Raw genomic sequence first — 20,362 nt, 5'->3', positions numbered from 1 at the left:
AATTTTGGGTGTCATGAATTTTGTCTCAGCAACAAAAATAACTAACACAGAAGGCTTGAGGTTAACAGTATCACCTTTCTGTGATTTCCTATTCTCTTAGGGGTAGGCCATCCTCTTTTACTCATTAAGACTGAAACTAAAACCACTAAGACTAAAAGACACCCCAGGGCAAGATCTATTTTAGAATAGGATAACCTCATCCCCCTGAGTCATCTGATATCCCCTCCTCAATCAATAAATGCCAAATTCTGGCTGCCTCCTGTGAATAATTGATTATCCTGGATCCCCACTGTACTGCCATTTTGTTTCCTGCTCTTTCTTCCTCCATCAATGTGTGCCTAAACACCTAACAGGTGATAGGAGGCTTCCTGAAGGGGTCCCCAACAGGAAACTGAACAATGACAGTATGATTCCAAAGAAAGAAAAAAACAAGAATTTGTAGTATCCCTCTTGCAAGCATGTCATATGGAATTTGTTTTTAAACTGCTAAAACAAAAGTATGGTGTTAGGCTCTATGCTTATAGCCCTAGTAACCATGTACCTGGAGTACCAACCACATTGTTATAAATTTGTTATAGATTAACTGACCATGTAGTCATGCTGTATCTAGATGCCTCCAAGCCCCCATCCTGTATGCAGCGTTCCCCCTCACACCAGGAACCTGTTTGCTGTGTCAATCTTTGTTCCCCTTGTAAGAGACAAATGATGCTGTGTCAACCTTTTTCTCTTTGAGAGAAATGTTCCTGGAATTGGCAGACAAAGGACTATAAATTGGCTAACCACCCGCTGTAAAATGCCTGTGACCTCAAGTAAAGGGGAACAAAGGCCCACCTTGTTTCTGTTTCTCATTGCTATGTACTTAATGATCAATGAGTTAATCATAAAGGAACTATAAAAATCAGTCAAAATTCTGACTCAGTTGCACAGCTTTGCAAATTCCATCTGCACTGAGTCACTGAGCCAGCTAAAATAAAAACGCTTCTTTTAAAAAAGAAGTCATCTTGTTTTGTTTGTCATCTCAGGGGTCTTGCCTCATTTTTCACTATGGGGCCTTGTTTTCTGGGGGGTTACAACATTTGGGGGCTCATCCGGGATTACATGGGGACCCCTCCCCACATTATTTTTCACCAATCGATTGGCTTGAACCATCTTTAAGTATTTGGGTCTCTTGTTCTTTTTAATTTGAGTGCGTCATTTGAAGTTGCAAAAGAGCTTGGCTGGCTCCTTCTGCACTGGAGCAGGATGCCCTCCAGGAAAAGGCTTCTAGCCCATTTGTGATTTGGGATATTTTATCCATTTGGTTTTGTGCGTGGTATATTTTTACTGTGGAGCCATTTGCTTGTTTCAATCTGTTACCTCAGTAGTAACATTCAGGTTTATTTTATTTCCCTTAAACTACTGTTGCAGGTTCCATGTGGCTTATTGGACTTAAGGGTCATAATGAAAATTTATTTCCATTTAGGTCACTGAACCAGAGGTAAGAAGGCTCTCGTTTGGTATCACTAGTTTTTCTCCAGGTGCCACTGGATCTATGGGACTATAAATGTGATAGGCCTTTAGTAATCTCTCCAGAAACCCTGAGGGAGACTCATCATCCAATTGTCTCACCTCTGCTACCTTGGACAAATTGGTGGGTTTTCTGACAGTCCTTAAAGGCTTCTGAGAAAAACTGGCGATAACAAATGAGAGCCTTCTTACCTCTGGTTGTCTGATTGGGGTGGGACAAAGGGAAAACACGGTTCTGGCATTCAGGATCAGAGGATGAGTTTTCATCTGGAATGCACAGTGCTTTTTATCCCACAGCATGAATGTTCTCTCTCTCTTGTACTGTAAACAAAACCTGCAAAATCTGCTGGCAGTCATCCCAAGTCACTTGTTCCCTAGCTTTGACTTAAAGAGTCTGGTCCAAGCAAAGAAAAATCCTGTACTCTTACCTGTACTACTGAAAATTGAGATAACAAGGTCAATAGGTTTAGTCATGTCCAGCTTAATAGTAAGAGAATAAAATTATAGACATTTAAGTGCACTCATTGACCAAGATTTAGCTTCCCTTAGTGACTCTGTCTCCAAATTAATTGATTCTTTAAGTTCACTGGCTGAGATGGTTTTACAAAACCAGCAGGGTCTAGATCTCCTGTTCCTAAAGGAAGAAGGCCTCTGTCTGGCATTTAAAAAATTATTGCGTGTACGCCAATTATTCTGGGGTTATCCAACAAAGTATGGCCAGCCTTAAAAGGCAGCTACAGGAATGAGAACAAGCCAGACAAACTGAACAGAATTGGTTTAAATGATGATTTTCTCTATCTCCCTGGTTGACAACATTAATCATAGCAGCCTCTGGACCTCTGTTAATCTTACTTACTTGTTTAAACAATTGGACCTTGCATTATAAACAAATTGGTAAATTATGTCAAAGATCAGGTTCAAACTATAAAACTCATGATTTTAAGGACCCAAGTTTATAAACAGATATCTCTGCTTGAAAACTCCATGAGCCAATGATTTGGTTCACTGACAAAAATCAGTGGGGAATGTTATGCTCTATGCTTATAGCCCTAGTAACCATGTACCTGGAGTACCAACCACATTGTTATAAATTTGTTATAGATTAACTGACCACATAGTCATTCTGTATCTAGATGCCTCCAAGCCCCCACCTTGTATGCGTCGTCCCCCACCCCACCCCAGGAACCTGTTTGTTGCGTCAACCATTGTTCCCTTTGAGAGAAATGTTCCTGGAATTGGCAGATAAAGGACTATAAATTGGCTAACCACCCACTGTAAAATGCCTCTGACCTCAGGTAAAGGGGAACAAAGGCCCACCTTGTTTCTGTTTCTCATCACCATGTACTTAATGATCAATGAGCTAATCATAAAGGAACTATAAAAATCAGTCAAAATTCTGACTCAGTTGCACAGCTTTGCAAATTCCATCTGCACTGTGTCACTGGGCCAGCTAAAATAAAAGCACTTCTTTTAAAAAAGACGTCATCTTGCCCTGCTTATCATCTCGGGGATCTTGCCCCATTTTTCATCATGGGGCCTTGGGGTTTTTTTGGGGGGGTGTTTACAATATATGGTATTTTTAAATATGTAGTGTTTAATGAAGCAGTAATTCATTAAAGTTCATTTATATAAAATGTAAATGTAGCAGCAAATACCATTATAATTCTTAGTTATAAGTAAAAGAACTGAATAGTCTGAAAGTTAAAACACCTACACAATGACATCGACATATTCTGTTTCAGTGCCAGAATTAAATAAGGTGTCAATTTCCGTATTGCACATATACCCATCATAGTAACACTGAAGTATGAGAGAAGACCAAGGACATAAGAACAACTAGCAATGTTTAGGTTATTTGCAATTGTCTGAGTTTCTTATTTTTCAGGGCCTTATCATACAGGTGGTTTTTAAATCTTTCCTCCCAGTTTCTATCTTGAATTGAATCTTGTGAAACAGTTGGGAATCCACCTGAATCTTCTTTGAATTGTAAGCAAAAGAACTGTGAGATAGTATGTAAGTGCCATTTAAGCCACTAATTAGTGGCAATTTGTTTCAATATGAATACAAAACTGAAAGAAGATATTCCATAATTTAGCAATTATCAATGATGTGGGTAATGATCTCAGTACAATTTATGAGTTATTGCTAAACATTTTATAGTATGCTGTAATGTTAGAATTTTACTATGTATTAAAAGAAGATACACACATAAGCTTATGAACCCAGAATTTCCTTCTTCAACTATAATTTAAATTAAATTTAATATGGTAACTTACAGAGTTTGCTACTGGTGAAAATAAAAATGCCTTTCAATTATAAAATACAACATTGTTTTCTTTATATTGACTAAAAGCTTAAATTAATATTTTAAATTAATGATTTTTAAAACATATTTTTCTATTCTTGTCATCTTACCTAAACAGATTCAATTTTTGCTATTGATATTACTAAAACACAAAAATAATAAAGATATAGTCTGGTCTCAGTTACTTTTCTCTCATTGCTAAGACAAAACACTTAACATCCAAAGTTAAAGGATTAAAGATTTATTCAGCTCATAGTTTACACAGGTTTTGGTCCATAATCGGCTAGCCCCAAGGCAGAGTGGAACATGGCAGAGGGCAACCATTCATGGTGGCAGGAGATGGCAAAAGCAAGCAGAAATGAGAGATAAGACTGTTTCTGGCCTTTATGTCGTATTCAGACTACCTGCCCTAGGGCTGGTATAATACTCCCATGCTTAATCATAGCCAAAACTATGCCAAACCAATTAGGTAACTGATCTACTAATCACATATCCTTAATTCCAGCATCACACACTCTAGATTCAGCCACCTCTGTAAAGCAGGAAAGTGAACAAAATGATGAGTACTATGTTTCTATGTTGCTCCTCTAATCCTTACTTATACAAATTTTAGTGTCCTAGTCTGTAAAAGGAGATGATAGTATCTACTAAGCAGAGTTGCATGAGAATTAAATAAGAAAAATACTTCCCATTGTAAAATGACAATGAGAGTCAGTTAAGATAAACTATTCCCATATTGTAAAATGCTAAAAGATAAAAATAGATGATTGATAGGTAGGTTATACATTGTGGACCTAAATTATATGAAATTTAGAAGGGTGAAGAAAGAAATAAAAGGTTGAGAACTGTCTAGAAGAAGTTATAAAAATAATTTATAGTTAAAAATTCAAGTGGAGATGGACATAATAATAAAATTTGAGTCATGAATACCAATCAACGGTATAGCTGAAACATTCGGTTTTTGATAAACTATTTGATTAAAAGATATTCTTGAAGCATGTATTAAAACCACTTGCAAGACAAATTTGTACCTTTTATTTCTCCTCAAGACAGGTATTACTATGGAGGCTTATTGCCTTATGAATGTAAAAAAGAAAGAGAGTGGCATATTTCATGTTCACTAGTAATATTAAGACAACTTAAAAGAAAAATATAAATTTAAAATGATGTGACATTTATTTTACTCTGCAGGGAAATCCCAATATTAGATGTGAAGACACAAAGGTTGACTTCTATGTTGAATTATTTCACTTTTATATTACTATCAGGAATAACCATCATTTTTCCTTGAATCAACAAAAGATGATTTAAAAACAAAAATGAGTTTCATATAATTAAAGTGATACATAAGCTCAGACTGATGCAGCTGGGCCCGCCCCTTGGCCCTGCATCCCTGGTCACCTTTGACTGCCACCAGGAGCCTGCCCCTCAGCCTGGAACACCTAGAACCCCCACCCCCCCAGCATGACTGAGCCATATCTGACTGCTGCCATAGGCCCAACCCTCAGTCCAGCACACCTGGGATGAACACAAATAAATAACCTAATTCTATATCTCAAGCTTCTAGAAAAGGAAGAGCAAGTCAAACCCAAAGCTCAGAGAAGAGAAAATTGTAAAGATTGGAACAGAAATTAATACAATTGAAACTAAAAAGATACAAACAATTAATTAATCAAAGAGCTTGTTTTTTGAGACAATAAACAAAATTGATAAAGCCCTAGCCATCTTTCTCAAGCAAAAGAAAGAAAACACAATAAGGACTAAAAAAAAGGAAATTACTACAGATCCCAAGGAAATTCAAAAGATCATGAACACCTACTTTGAAAATCTCTACTCTCACAGGGTGGAAAACACAGAGGAAATGGACAGATTTCTAGGAACATATGAACTACCAAAGCTCAATCAAGAAGATATAGCAATTTTGAATAACCCAATATCAGCTACTGAAGTTGAAAATGTGATTAAAAACTTACATTAAAGAAAATAAAGAAAATCCCAGGTCCTGATGGATTCACAGCTGAATTCTGTAAGTAATTTAGAGAAGATTTAATGCCAGTACTCCTTAAACTCTTCGACGAAATTGAAAGAGAAGCAGTCCACCCTAACTCATTCTTGGAGGCAAGTATCACTCTGATACCAAAACCAGAGAAAGACCCAACCAAAAAGGAGAACTATAGACCAATTTCACTATGAACATAGATGCAAAGATTCTCAATAAAATATTGGCAAGTAGAATGCAACAAATCATCAAGAAGATTATACACCACAACCAAGTGGAATTTATTCCAGGAATGCAGGGATGGTTCAACATATGCAAACCAATAAGTGTAATACACCACATCAACATAGGCAAAAGTAAAAATCACAAGATCATCAATAGATGCAGAAAAAGCTTTTGATAAAGTCCAACACCTTTTCATGATAAAAGCCTGAAAGAAACTTGGAATAGACAGTATGTACCTCAATCTCATAAAGGCCATCTATGACAAATCAACAGCCAACATTATACTAAATGGATAAAAACTGAAAGCCTTCACTCTAAAATCAGGAACAAGACAAGGATGTCCACTATAACCACTCCTAATCAATATAGTTCTGGAAATATTAGCCAGAGCAATCAGATAAGAGGGAGAAATAAAAAGAATAAATATAGAAAAAGAAGAATTTAAATTATCATTATTTGCAGATGACATGATACTCTACATAGAAAACCCCAAAAACTCCATTAAAAGACTACTAGAGGTAATAAACAAATTCAGCAGCATAGTTCGGTACAAAGTTAACACTCAAAAATCAATAGCATTGCTGTACACAAACAAAAAAATTCCATGAGAGAGAAATTATGGAACTATTGCCTTTCACAATAGCATCTAAAAAATGAAATACCTAGGAATCAACCTAACCAAGAAAGTAAAAGACCTGTATGCTGAAAATTATACTACTCTTAAAAAGGAGATTGAAGAGGATATTAGAAAATGGAAGGATATTCCTTGCTCTTGGTTAGGAAGAGCCAACATTGTGAAAATGGCCCTACTCCCAAAACTGTTAGACAGATTCAATGCAATCCCAAATCAAAATACCATCAATATATCTTAGAGATCTAGAGAAAATATTCCTAAAATTCATCTGGAAACAGAAGAAACCTAGAATAGAAAAGGCAACTCTGGGCAATAAAGGCAAGACCGGAGGCATCTCAATTCCTGACTTGAAACTATACTACCAAGCCACAGTGATAAAATCATCATGGTACTGGCAAAGAAATAGACCTGAGGATCAATGGAACAGATTAGAAGATGCAAACACTAATACAAAGACACTCAGTCACCTTATATTTGACAAAGGAGCTAAACACGTTCACTGGAAAAAAGTTAGCTTCTTTAATAAATGATGTTGGGAAAATTGGCTTCCCACATGCTGAAGACTGAAAACAGACCCATGCCTATCACCACACACTAAAGTCAAAATGGATCAGAGATCTAAATATTAAAACAGAAACACTAAATCTACTGGAGGACAAGATGGGTAAAAATCTTGGAGACATAGGGGTTGGCAGAGAATTCATGAATAAAACACAAACTGCACAGGAAATACTTTAAAAATCAACTACTGGGATCTTATATCACTATAAAGTTTCTACACGTCAAAAGAAATCAACAAAGTGAAAAGAAAACCCACAGAATGTTAAATAATTTTAGCCAATAATCCCTCAGACAAAGGACTTATATCCAGAACATATAAAGAACTGAAAAACATCAAGCCCCCCCCAAATTCAAAGACCCCCTCCAAAAATGGGCATCAGAGATGAACACAATACTCAGCTGAAGATATACAAATGGCAAATAAATACATGAAGAAATGTTCACCATCATTAGTCATTCAAGAAATGCAAATTAAAACAGCACTGAGATTTCATCTCACCCCAGAAAGAATGGCTGCCATCAAGAAAAAAACTGATAACAAATGTTGGCGAGGATGCAGGGAAAAGGGAAGACTGCTCCACTGTTGGTGGGAGGGTATACTGGTGCAATTACTGTGGACATCAGTATAGAGATTCCTCAAAAAACTAGGATTATAAATTTCATTCAATCCAGCTATTCCCCTCCTGAGTATTCTCCCAGAAAAATTGAAAAGGTCATGACACAGTAATATATGTGTACCGATGTTTATAGCAGTATAATTTGTGATAGTTAAATCTTGGAAACAACCAAAATGCCCATTAACCACAGGGTGGATAAAAAATGTGGTATTTTTCCACAATGGAATACTATTCAGGTATTAAAAAGGATGATCTTGAGGTCTTTATAGGTAAAGGGAGGCAGCTTGAGAATATCCTTATTAATGAAATAAGCAAGACTCATATTAGTAAATATCACTTTGTCTGTCTAGTGTAAAAAATAATAAGAACTGGCAGAATAATGGGATCCACAAAGTATAATAGGTACTATAAAAGTGAAAGAGAAAGAAAGTGCTCGAAAGGATATAACGGTATGTATGTTGTGTAAGACAGATGACCATATTACTAAATTTCTATTAGATCATTGAAAAGAAAAGATTGAACTGTCAATGTCTGAGTGCCTCGCCACTTTTTATGCTTTGATTTTGTAACTTTAATAACTATTATTAAGATGACAATATGTAATAATTCAAGTAGCAATTTTATGATGTTAATTTTTTTGAACTCTGTATTCTACTTTTTTTGTGTTTTTTATATTTTGGTTTTTAAAATTTTCTTTTCTTTCTTTAAATAAAATAAAAAAGAAGTGATAAATAAGATATAAATATCCTGTTATTTTCTAGTGCACCCCAAACACAGGCTATTTATTGAATTTATGGTTCAAATCAGAAATAAAACCTTTGGTGAATAAAATTAGTCATATTTTCCTTTTCAAATAAATAAAAATTTCATCAAATAATAAAAAGTTAAAAGAACACAGCTGTTTTTGATATCATTTTCAAGACCCAGCTCTTTTTTTTGCTCTCATTTTTTAGCTTACTTGTAAACATTTCTATTGAAGAGAAACCACATTTTCTGCAGGAACCACATTTTCTCTACTGCTTTCCAATAATGTCTTCAGTCATTTAAATACATTGCAAAGACTCACCTTCAGTATGAAATTGCTGAAAAGACAGCATAGGTTTCCTTACATCGTATATGATTTTCATATTAAACAGCATTTATTCTTAAATTTATTCAGGTGAGCTAAATATAGAATCTGAAATCTCCTTTTTGCTATCATTCCGAAGCTGAAGAAATCTTTTCACATATGGCACTGATCTCCAGGAAGAAAACTCCACCAAGAGTTTATCAGGCCTGAAGTTAGATGATCCTGCCAAAGTACTGACCCTGCTGACCATCCCCCTGGAAATACATGTATTTTTCTTTCACCATGATGCCCTCCTGGTGCTCCTATCTCTGTGATCTCCTCTCTGACTCCAGTGTGGTGTGATGGATAAGTAAGTGTGCACTGCAGAAATTTACACCTTACTTAATCCTGGCTCCAAAGCAGAATATATCTGTATCATTGTGTAGGTGATTTAATTTTGAGGTGACCCGGTTCCTTCATCTATAAACAAGAATTACAGTGCTATTTCCTGTTGGTGAGCCATTTCCATCCAAGTGCAAAGCAATGCGCATTAGTTACCAGTTGCTCTTTGTGTAATATTCTTTTAATTGATTGTATAAATACATTAAAAATAAATATTTTAAAATACAAAAATACCACAAAGTTCATTACAATGTATGGATTTAATAGATGTTAATTGTTAAGCATGGATTCAAAGGAAATGGGGACTAATTACTGATTTTTCACATTTTGTCCCTGTTTGGAGTCTTTATTAGTTGGTTATTTACCTATTTTAGTACTGAAAATGAAATTCAAGAGTACTTTACCACTAGAGTGAAGTAAAATCTCAGCCTTTCTTATTTATTGCGACATAACATCACTAAATTGGTTGCACTATCTCTTTTTTTTTTTTTTTTTATCTGTACCGGGGATCGAACTCACGACTGCCTGCTTCCAAGGCAGGGGCTTATGCCGCTGAGCTAAACCTCCAGCCCCATAACTTATACTTTTTTTTTTTTTTTGGTCTGGTTGCACTATCTCTTAACCTATGATCCTTCTGTATCACACCCCCAATGGCTGGGATTACAGGTGTGAAATTTTTAATGATAAAATATTTTAAAGTATGGATTCACAATTACAAACATTTGGTCAGTTTTTGCCATTTAAAAAGTTAGAAGGAAAGAGCAGAGTGTAAGAATAAAAAAATTTAAGATATATTATGTATATGTATCAATTCCCCATGATAAATGTAATCATTAAGTACAGTACTGAAAACATGTACTAATAAAAATCAAAAATTTAAAAATTATGTATTTATACACACATGTACATTTGTTTGTCTTAAGCATTTAAATTATAATAATGAAAAATCAGCACATTAAAATGTATTGAAAATTGTGCAACTACTTATTTTTGTCATTATCTTTTTGAATCATACTTATTTCTCTACAAAATATCTTATGATGAGTTTAATAATTTTACAATTTTATGTCTTTCTTAGAATTTCAATAATTTATCAGATCTGATACAAATAGGAATCAAATGAACACCTAAGGTTGCAGGATCTGGGACAATATGGGAAAGAAAAATTAGTGGAAAATTTCATCTATTACCATAGCTTCAAAGACTATAAATAAAATCTAAGAAACTGTTATGGCTTGAGCCTGGCATCCCTCCAAAGCCTCACGCAGTCACAGGTGGCTGGGTCTAGGGTATGTGCTAATGGGATCAAGGATGTGATTATGGGATTGCTGTATAGTGAAATACTCAAATTAAAGCTGCCCCACTCTGGGTACAAATGCTATCCGGCCTAAGGGTGTGTATCCTGGATAAGATATAAGGAACAGAAAGGAGGTTCATTCCTTGTCATCTGTCACCTCTAGCTTGCTACCTCACTGCTTTGCTGCCTTCTACCTCCCATTAACTATTTCTCCTCTGCAATGCCCCTTTGCCATGCTGCCTATCGACTGAGACTTCTCAGAATTATGAGCCAAATAAACTTTTCCTTCTTTAACTTTAATTTTGTCTCAGCAATGAGAAAAGTAATATAATGATATTAATAAAAACTAATTCACTGTAACAGGGAAGAGTTAATCTCAAAAGATCAAGCATAAATGAGACTTACAAAATTTATAATTACCAACCATAGCATTGGTGCAGTCATGTATATGAGCAAAAAAATTAGTAAATATTTTGATACATGCCAAAGAATAATTCAATTAAATTCAGTTTAAACTCATGCTTGAAAAAACAAAATTTTGCAAGTTAGAGATAAAGCTTTCTTTTCTTTTTTTATTTAAGTACTAGAGATTGAATCATTGGACTATATCCCTGACTCTTTTTAATATTTTATTTATTTTATTTTGATACAGGCTCATGCTAAACTCTGAAGTTGCCAGGCTAGGTTCAAACTTGAAATCCACCTGCCTCAGCCTACTAGTGTGCACCACCACATCTAACTTTTCCTTATTTTCATTAAAAGAATCCAGGAAAAACTAAAATGAACATAATAATTATAAACCTTAGAAGTTTACTGTAAAAGCCAGGAATGAAACGTTAGACAATCCCAGACAATAAAAACACAAGTAGAGAAAAAATAAAAATAGAAGGGATAGCATATTTATTTGATAAATATCTACCCAAAAATGTCAGAAGAATGTGAACATACAAAAATTATTATATCAATTAAAAAGAGATTTCTAGGTGAAGAATTAACTCAAAAAAACTAGTGATATAAATTTCAGAGCTGGTAAACATGAATAATTAGTATAGGTGAAACTGAAGAAGGAAACCTAAATTTCAAAGAATTATAGAGGAAAACAAACAACTGAACTGAACCACTAGAGACATGAAAAACTGTTTTGAACTAGTGTGAATATTGCTGGAAAAAATGAGTGTTTATGAAGTTAGAGAAAGAAGTAATTAGCCAGTGTGGCTCTGAGAAAAAAATTGGAAAAAAATAATTTCAGTTATACCTTCCTAATTGTGATACGCAGTATATTTTCTTACTTGCTAATACCAATAAAAATAAGATTAAACAAAACATCAGAAAACATGTAACATATAAAGATTTGAGCAACATAATTTTTACCTGACCAAGTGGACACACAGAGAATGCTATATTCAGTCATTAGAACATACACATTCTTCTCTAGTGCACAATTATAACTTCTAAAATTGATCACTTTTTCAGAGTATGACTGAAAAAATTACAATTGTCTGTGACATCAAGACACAAATTACAAAAGTATAACAAAAACGTATATTGACCTTCATATATTTGGAAATAAAAAACAATTCTAAGTCATCTATAGATCCAAAAACTACCAATTTCAAAATTACTTAGAAATAAATGATACAAAAATACTACATATAAGTCTTATGAGGTTTAACAAAATAGCATTTCAAAGCTAATGTCAGATAAATATTTATCTAATATCAAAGGCAAAGTAAATTTAATGTTAGCATAAGAGAAAAATAACAGCAAAATATAGCCCAAAAGAATAGAACAAAAAAAAATACTTTTAAGAGCAGATAACAATGATATACAGAAAAAACTTAAAGAACAACAAAGCAAATATGTTCAAAGTAATTAGTCTCCAGGAAAACTCAATTTAAAATTGTAATGAAACTCTATTTCTCACCAGCTCAAATGGCCAACTTTAAAAAATAACTAACAATACCAAGCTTTGTGAGATGCATAACAAGAGACCTCTCACTCTTTGCCTATCGAAATGAAAATAAACTATAATCACTTAGATAATCTACTTGTATTTTTTGGAAACTAATCATATACCTACTCCATGACCCAGTAATTTTATTACAAAAGAAATCATAATATTGTCACAAAAAAGATTTCTACAATGATGTTTATGGAATACTTATCTGTAATAGTTTCAAAACGGAAACAACCCAAATGTTCAGCACTAAGAGAATGAATAAGCAATGAGTAATGTGCTTAAATAACAGGACTCATATTTATAACGGCAACTGCTACTATATGAATCAATATTCTGAATCTCAAAAATACTATGTTGAGTAAAAGAAGCCAACTATACAACTCACGCTTCCATCTAAATCTTCCTTTAATTGTCTTCACCAAGTTAGGCCTCCTCTAACTTCAGGTTGTTCACAGGAGGTCAAATAACTGGGGAGGGGGAGGCACAGTTGGTCACTATGAGAAATTGATCACCATCTTAAAATAACTCTGCTCACCAAGTCTCCTTTCATTCTGTCCGCCATTCCCCCAGGTCAGGATGGCATTACCTTCACCCAAGGTCAATACAATATTCTGGCCTTGGAGTCTGTTTCTTACCTTTCTTCCTCTAGTCCCATCTTTCATGTGACTGCCAGTCATTTATGTTTCCCAAACATAAATGTCCTGATCATTTTACTCTCCACACTGCTCCACCATCTTATTCAGACCCCTTAGTGCATCTTTGCTGCCAGGAAAATAGAATATAAGACTCAGAGAGGAGGCTATCCAGATTATCAGAGCATAAAATTTGAAGGTACAGTTTGTATTTGCATAGTATAGTATATCATTTTATTATAATTAATAATTATTTTATTTGTCATATAACTAACTGTGGCAGATATAATTCTTAGTTACAAACCTTTGATACAAAATAAATTAAAAATCGGATTAATGCACCCATTTAAGGGGTTTAACAAGAGGTGATCAAAAACTATAGTGAATATTTAAATTTAAAAATTTATTACAGTAAAAGACATACTTCCATCAAACCTCTTGAAAATACTCCACTTCACTTCAAGCACACTTATCCCATTGTTCTTGCTACTTTCTGAAACAGTTCTGGAAGTTCTCTTTGTCGGGTATCATCATGAGGTGTGACCCAAAATACAATGAATGCTGCTCTGAGTGCCAGCCAATGGTAAAGGTCCCCATTTACCTTGCTCACTGGGTATGGCATTCTGAACTTCTGGCTCTTCCCCAAAGTCAAAATGATCATTAAGGGTAAAATTTTTAATGAATTCAGTATATCAAGGCAGCCACCACAGCACAAATAAAGACATCCTTCAATGTCAGATGTGGTGGTACATACCTGTAATCACAGCACTCTAGGAGGCTAAGGCAGGTAGATCACAAATTCAAACCTAGCTTGAGTGACTTAGAGAGACTCTGTCTCAAAATAAAATAAAAAAGTCAGTGGTATAGCTCAGTGCAAAGGTCCTGGGTGCAATGATGGGGGGAAGTCCTCTAAAAAAAGGACCTTTAGAACTGCTCAGAATATTTTACTGTAATAAATTTTATTTTAAACACATTCTATATTTTTTATTTCACCGCATATTGCAATCTACAATATTGGTGTAAATAGAAAAATAAAACCATATTCCTTTTGGACATAGTTAAAAGTTCTAAAATGTTTCATTTATAAAAAAGAAATAATAATTTTGTTTTTCATATTTACATCTTTAATTTAGGGCCGGGGATTTATCTCAGCGACGCAGTGCCTGCCTGGCAAGTGCAAGGTCCTGAGTTCACTTCCTGATACCAAAAATAAATAAATAAATAAGCAAATAAATACATAGGTCTTTCACTTATCCAAATGTGAGTTTTCTATATACAGTAGAATGGTACATTCTATTTTTATATGGCTAACTAGATACACAGGTAGATAGATAAATAAAAGCTTCCTTTCTTCTCTTTGTTGTAATAGCACTCCTAGCTTCCTCAGAAGGAATGGCTAAGAACTGTACCTTTTTTTTTTTTTTAAAGAAAGACAAAACAAAATAGAAAACGGGCAGAAATAGTACATATTTTCAAAGAAAAGAAATAAACAGTAACAAATCACTAGCTGATGTATACATATTGTCCCCCTATAAATTAGGAACTGTATCTTGAAAGACCAGACCCAATATCACAGCATGAGCTTCCAAATCCTCTCCTGATATAACTGGGTGCCCAGAAACAGCTTGTCAAACCAGAAGGGATCCTATGATATGACGATGCTCCAATGACCTGAGGTAGTCTTCAATCATTTCTTGATGCACAAGCACTCAGGACCTTTGTATAAATCTGTGGCAAGAGCATGCCTAATAAAAACAGTGACTACCTATCCAACAGAATCTCAGAGTATAAACTGTCTGTTTAAAGAAGGTACATGTACTAGTCACTAGAACAAAATATTTAACACCTAAAACTTAAATTTTTTTGGCTCATGTTTCAAAAATTTCAGTCCATATTTTCCCGGGTACAAGGCAGAAATGGCATGTAGAGGCCCACGGCTAAGGAAATGGTCTCAATTGATAGCCTCCAGGTAGCAGAGAGAGAAGGGAGGAGTCTTTAAGATACCGACCTTCTGTCAGGTCCCACAACCTAAAAACATATTCAGCTATAAAATCATCAATGAATCAACCACTGATGAGTATAACACCCCATGATCTAATCACCTTCCATGCATATGAGATTTGGGGGACATTTTAGTTACAAATCATAACAGTACAGAAATATTATTTCTTTTATACATTAAGTTCATCAACTATGATTTATAACCACAGCATGTATTTTAACTTTATAGTGCTAAAAAAAAAACCTGACAATTTTTCAAGAAATAATAACCATAAATACAATCTTTAATTAATATAAAATAGTGCTATTCCAAATACTGGAAGCTAAAATATCTGAAGTATTTAAGGATGATTTAAGAAGCCTTTGGACAATAGAAAAATAAATTTAAAAACATCATGAAAGTTTAAGTAGGACCTATTTCCATTTCTCTCCCGTCAATGACTTATTTACTCATTTATTCAAGAAAGATTGAATACACTGATCCAAACATGATAAAGCCTTGATCTGACGTACTTAAATATCTTAAATCTCTTTTATTCACCACAGGAAGTCACTTGGATTTGATGTACACTGCTAACATAATAAATGCTTTGTGAAGGAATCACAAAGTGGATGTAATTGTCCATGAATTCTTATATAGGGTTTATGTTGTGTTTCAGTACTTTATTTGCTATCATTCAATATATGATATTACAGAAAGAAACCACACACTCACAACTACAAACCAAAAATAAAAGATCATTTGTAATCATTATACATTTAGTAGTACCAAAATTATGTACGTTATTCATTTTAAGTGCTTCTCATTTAGGAAATTCAATTTGCTTGATAAAAGTATTTATGATGTTTGAGATTCCTACATTTAAAAGAAACAAAGTTAATTAAAGTATGGTACATTCTCTTAAGAAATTATAACCTAGAGAAAAAGGACTGGCCTGCAGAGAAATAATAATATCACATTTGAATATGAATTTCGTAAGACTGCATATGGTTTTAAGGGAAAATCTACACAAGAAATATTTGATCATTATCACACTATGTATACGTGTGACAAGAACTAGAAGAGTGGTCAAATGTAAATTTATATTTACATATATTTACACATTTCACACCTTTCTTTTAAGCTACCTATTTTGGCCCTGAGTTCAAAGACTTTACATAGCTGTAGCTAACGAACAAAGTTTTAAAAAAGGAAAAGTAATAAATAATAAGATTCTTTCAGTCCAAATCCATTAAATAATCTGAAGAATTTTACTTGTTCTTTTTTTCTTCTTCTTCTTTCTTTTTTTAAGCCATACCTATGTCAAAGTCTTCAGGTCATCCAGAAAAAGTAGAGGAATCATTACAGAAAAGGTAGTAATCAAAGAAATAAAAAAGAGTTCTCTGAACTAAAGACAAACAAAGCTTTTGGAGGGAAATGACCAAGAAACACAAGCAACCCTATGAAGAGTAAACAGAGATGACCATTAATGTTTGAAATAATTTTTTTAAAGAAATGCTTTCTGAATAAGAGGAAATGGTTGATTTTTCACTAAACAAAATATAATTAAGTAAAACTAAACACTGGATGTGAGGATGAGTATCCAGAAATTTGGCCATAGAAATTTAAGAAAATTTGTGGTATAAATTATCCAAATATATTTGTGAAAAAGAATTTTGCTCTCAAGTACCTTGGTGAATCTTCTAAAGTGTTATTTGATGTAAACCCTAGTCTAAAACCAATAAAACAGTCTGTAGGTGTTATATTGTAGAAGAACAAGTTTTAAGGTAGGAAGAACTGATTGGCCGTGCCTATGGTACCAACGGTACAGAACACATGTGATAGTAATTATCATAACCCATTATCCATGGTGTATGGAAGATATGTCTGGTGTAACTCTAACCAAACAACCAGCATAGGTAACTAGAGAAACATTTCCATACTAGTTTAATGACTACTATATGCCAGGCACATGAACTCATACAGGCAACCTACATTAGAAGAAAACTGTAAAACTTATTTCCTGCAGACAACTGTTTTTCATAGCCTCTCCTGGACTTATGAAAAATAACATTTTCAATATTTATTCTCCTACTCCACATATACACACTTAGCGTAACATCAATGATGAAGCCATTTGGCCATAAATCTTATGTTCTATAAATAAGAGTATATTTTTTTCATTTGTGGGCTATTAGCAGATAACAGAAGTCCAAGTATCCAAGAAGACCTGAATACCACAGTCTTGATGTCATTTGCTCATCTGTTAACATTTGGATCTATCAGGATTAGCCAACATTATTAACTACTTGGCACAATATATGGCTCTCCCTGACGTTTTAAAATGAACCAATAAATGAAGTCTTTGATGAATTTTTGTGCTATATATATATATATATATATATATATATATATATATTATGTGTATGTATACATAGACATACTCAAGCCTAAAGTTTATCTGTTAATACCATAGACAGCATAACTTATAAAGATATATGTGCGCAAATTTTTTTTATTAGTTCTTTCTATTTGATGTTGTATTCATATCTTCATTTGCTCCTTTAGATATGATTTTCTTTCATTACCTAGACATATTTATAGGGGATACTTCAAAGGCTTTATGTGTTAAATCTGACATCCAGTCCATTTTACAGGACGAGTTTTCTTTCTCTCCTGATTGAGTCCCACTTTCCTGGTTCTTTGTATGTTTTACACACAATGAGTTTTTGATTGAAAACCCATTATCTGAAACAACATGCTGTAGAAATTCTAGACAGATACTATTTTCCTCCATCTCTTGTGCTTGTTTCTGTCTTCACTTGTTTTTTGACTTGACTAGGGTTTTTAATAAATTCTAGTTCCCTACAGGGTGAAGCCTTTCTGCTCTGCAGAAAGTACAGCCTTGGGCATACACATAGTTTTTCTGAGAGCACAGTGAATTTGGCAAGGCTCTCTTTGTCTTCCCTTATTCTCTCTGTTAAAATATTGCCTCATTTTGTATTACATTCAGCCCATTAGTCTCCACTAATTATGAGCGCATCACTCTATTGCTTTTAAAAATGCCCTGCAGCAAAAATCTCTCAGCAATCCAATACAATTAAATTTAGGCAGACATAGTTGTGAAGTCAATTTCTAAGGTTTATTCTGACTCCAGAAGAGTTTAGACTAGTTGATTTATGGTTTAGGTTGTTGCTCTTAATTAAAAGGAGCTGTAATTTTCAGGAGAAACATTAGGCTTGACCATTCTGAGAAAATTAAAATTAGTTTTTTTCGGGCAGAGCTTTACAATAGTCTGCTTGCTTTCTTCCCTAAGCAAATCTCTAAGCTACTGCTCTAGCAGCTGAGGAGGGTAGTACCTTCTAATTTTCATGGCCTACCTCTTCTGATATGACACCTCTGTACTAGCATGAGTGGAGAGAGGGAAATTGGGACAATAGTAATTTTCACTGGTTGAACAAAGCGTAAGGCCTCTTTCCTATAGAGGTAGGCTGGGGAAAGAGGGCCTCTAACTTTTTAAGTACATTGCCAAGAATGTAACCTCTTCTACATGGAGTTGGGAAAGACTATAAAGTCTAGAAAACTGCCCTACCTGGCAAAATACAATACCCTTAACAGAGAGCTCTGGGAAAGAGGGAGTCCCATTTTCTTCCTCACACTGACACATAGTGATGATTACTCCAAGCTGAGCTGGAGAAGATACCTAATGGGTCATGATTCTTGTGGGACCCTCTGTGAAAATTCATTATATTATTTTGGTGCCAATCTTAAGATTATTATTTTTCACTTTGCTATATTTATTTTAATCCAAATTAATGGCTGGCCCAAATTCACATATAGAACAGCTTGCTTTCAATTAAATTTATTTTTTTTCTGAAGTGCATTAGATAAAATCACACACCCTGGACAGGAGTCCAGACTTTGTGCTTTTTATGCTGTTTTATATTTCCTACTATTAGTACACTGCTCTATATTAACACATGCTCAATTATTGAGGCACTGTCATTTAAAAGTTTTTAAGATAAATATCAAAAATAAAAGAGGAAATTAAAATTTCAAATTGTCAAAAAACAAGAAAGAAATGGAGTGAGAAAAATTTGTTATAAATCATACCTGGTCACTGGACAAGTATATTACAATTTTCTTAAAATTATGCTAAAAGTCACAATTTAACATGTCTATAAGATTAAAACAAATGAACTGCAGGAGAATCCATTATTACTGGTAAAGTTACAAGATATTTCTCCCAAAGTCGCAATTAAAAGATTGACTCTCATATAACACATAACCTACTCCAGGAAAAAATAATAAAAAAATTTCATAAGATAGTATCTTATGGTCAATATAAATATATGATATTACAACAAAACAGTAATCAATTTTGTTCAACATCAATAAATGTCACTCTGGCAGTCAGTTTTTTTGTAGTCTGGCTGCTGTAGAAACAATATTTTTTGTGTGTTTTAACAAGTAGTTCTGACACCAGGGATAGTTCCACTTGCCAAGTGACATTTGGAAATTTACAGGGATGCTTCTGTTTGTCATAATGTCTAAGGTCATGATGGACATTTAGTGTCCAGAGTTGTTAAATGTATTTCTCTGATTCTGGAAAAGTACTACATAGGGAAAATTGTTTCTCTTAAGATAACAATAGCACATGTCTCCCATCTTGAGAAATACTGATCTAGAAGTTTTAATTTCAGACCATGTGAATTCCATCGAGATGATTTGTAGGCTACCTTAAGTTGGTGTGTTGTATGTTGATGCATGTGTGTATGCATTAGTGTCTTGAAAGTAAGGAGGGTAAGGGCTGGGAATTTAGCTCAGCGGCATAAGCGCCTGCCTTCAAGCAGGCAGTCGTGAGTTTGATCCCTGGTACCGATAAAAACGACAAAGACAAAAAAAAGAAAGTAAGGAGGGTAGGGTTTGTTTTCTAAGCGTGTTTCACCAGAGAAGCTTTATTTGTACCTGTTTTTACATGCTGCAGCTCTGCATAGCAAACAGTCTAAAACAAGATAAGGGAGATAATTTTATTCATTAGAATTCCAAGGTAGGTTAGGAAAAGCAACCAAAGAAGATGGAATGGGCTGGGGTGAGGTGACATGGAAACAGGATAAGAGAAGAGGATGTAACAGAAGTAAAAATTCTTACAAGTTGAAATTTCCTTTGCATGACACCCTCAAATATTTGGAAAA

This window comes from Cavia porcellus, unplaced genomic scaffold, assembly GCF_034190915.1.
Source record: "Cavia porcellus strain 051 isolate PalLab524CR breed Dunkin Hartley unplaced genomic scaffold, mCavPor4.1 scaffold_2, whole genome shotgun sequence".
In the NCBI taxonomy this organism is placed as follows: domain Eukaryota; kingdom Metazoa; phylum Chordata; class Mammalia; order Rodentia; family Caviidae; genus Cavia; species Cavia porcellus.
Note: the sequence above shows the minus strand (reverse complement) of the source record.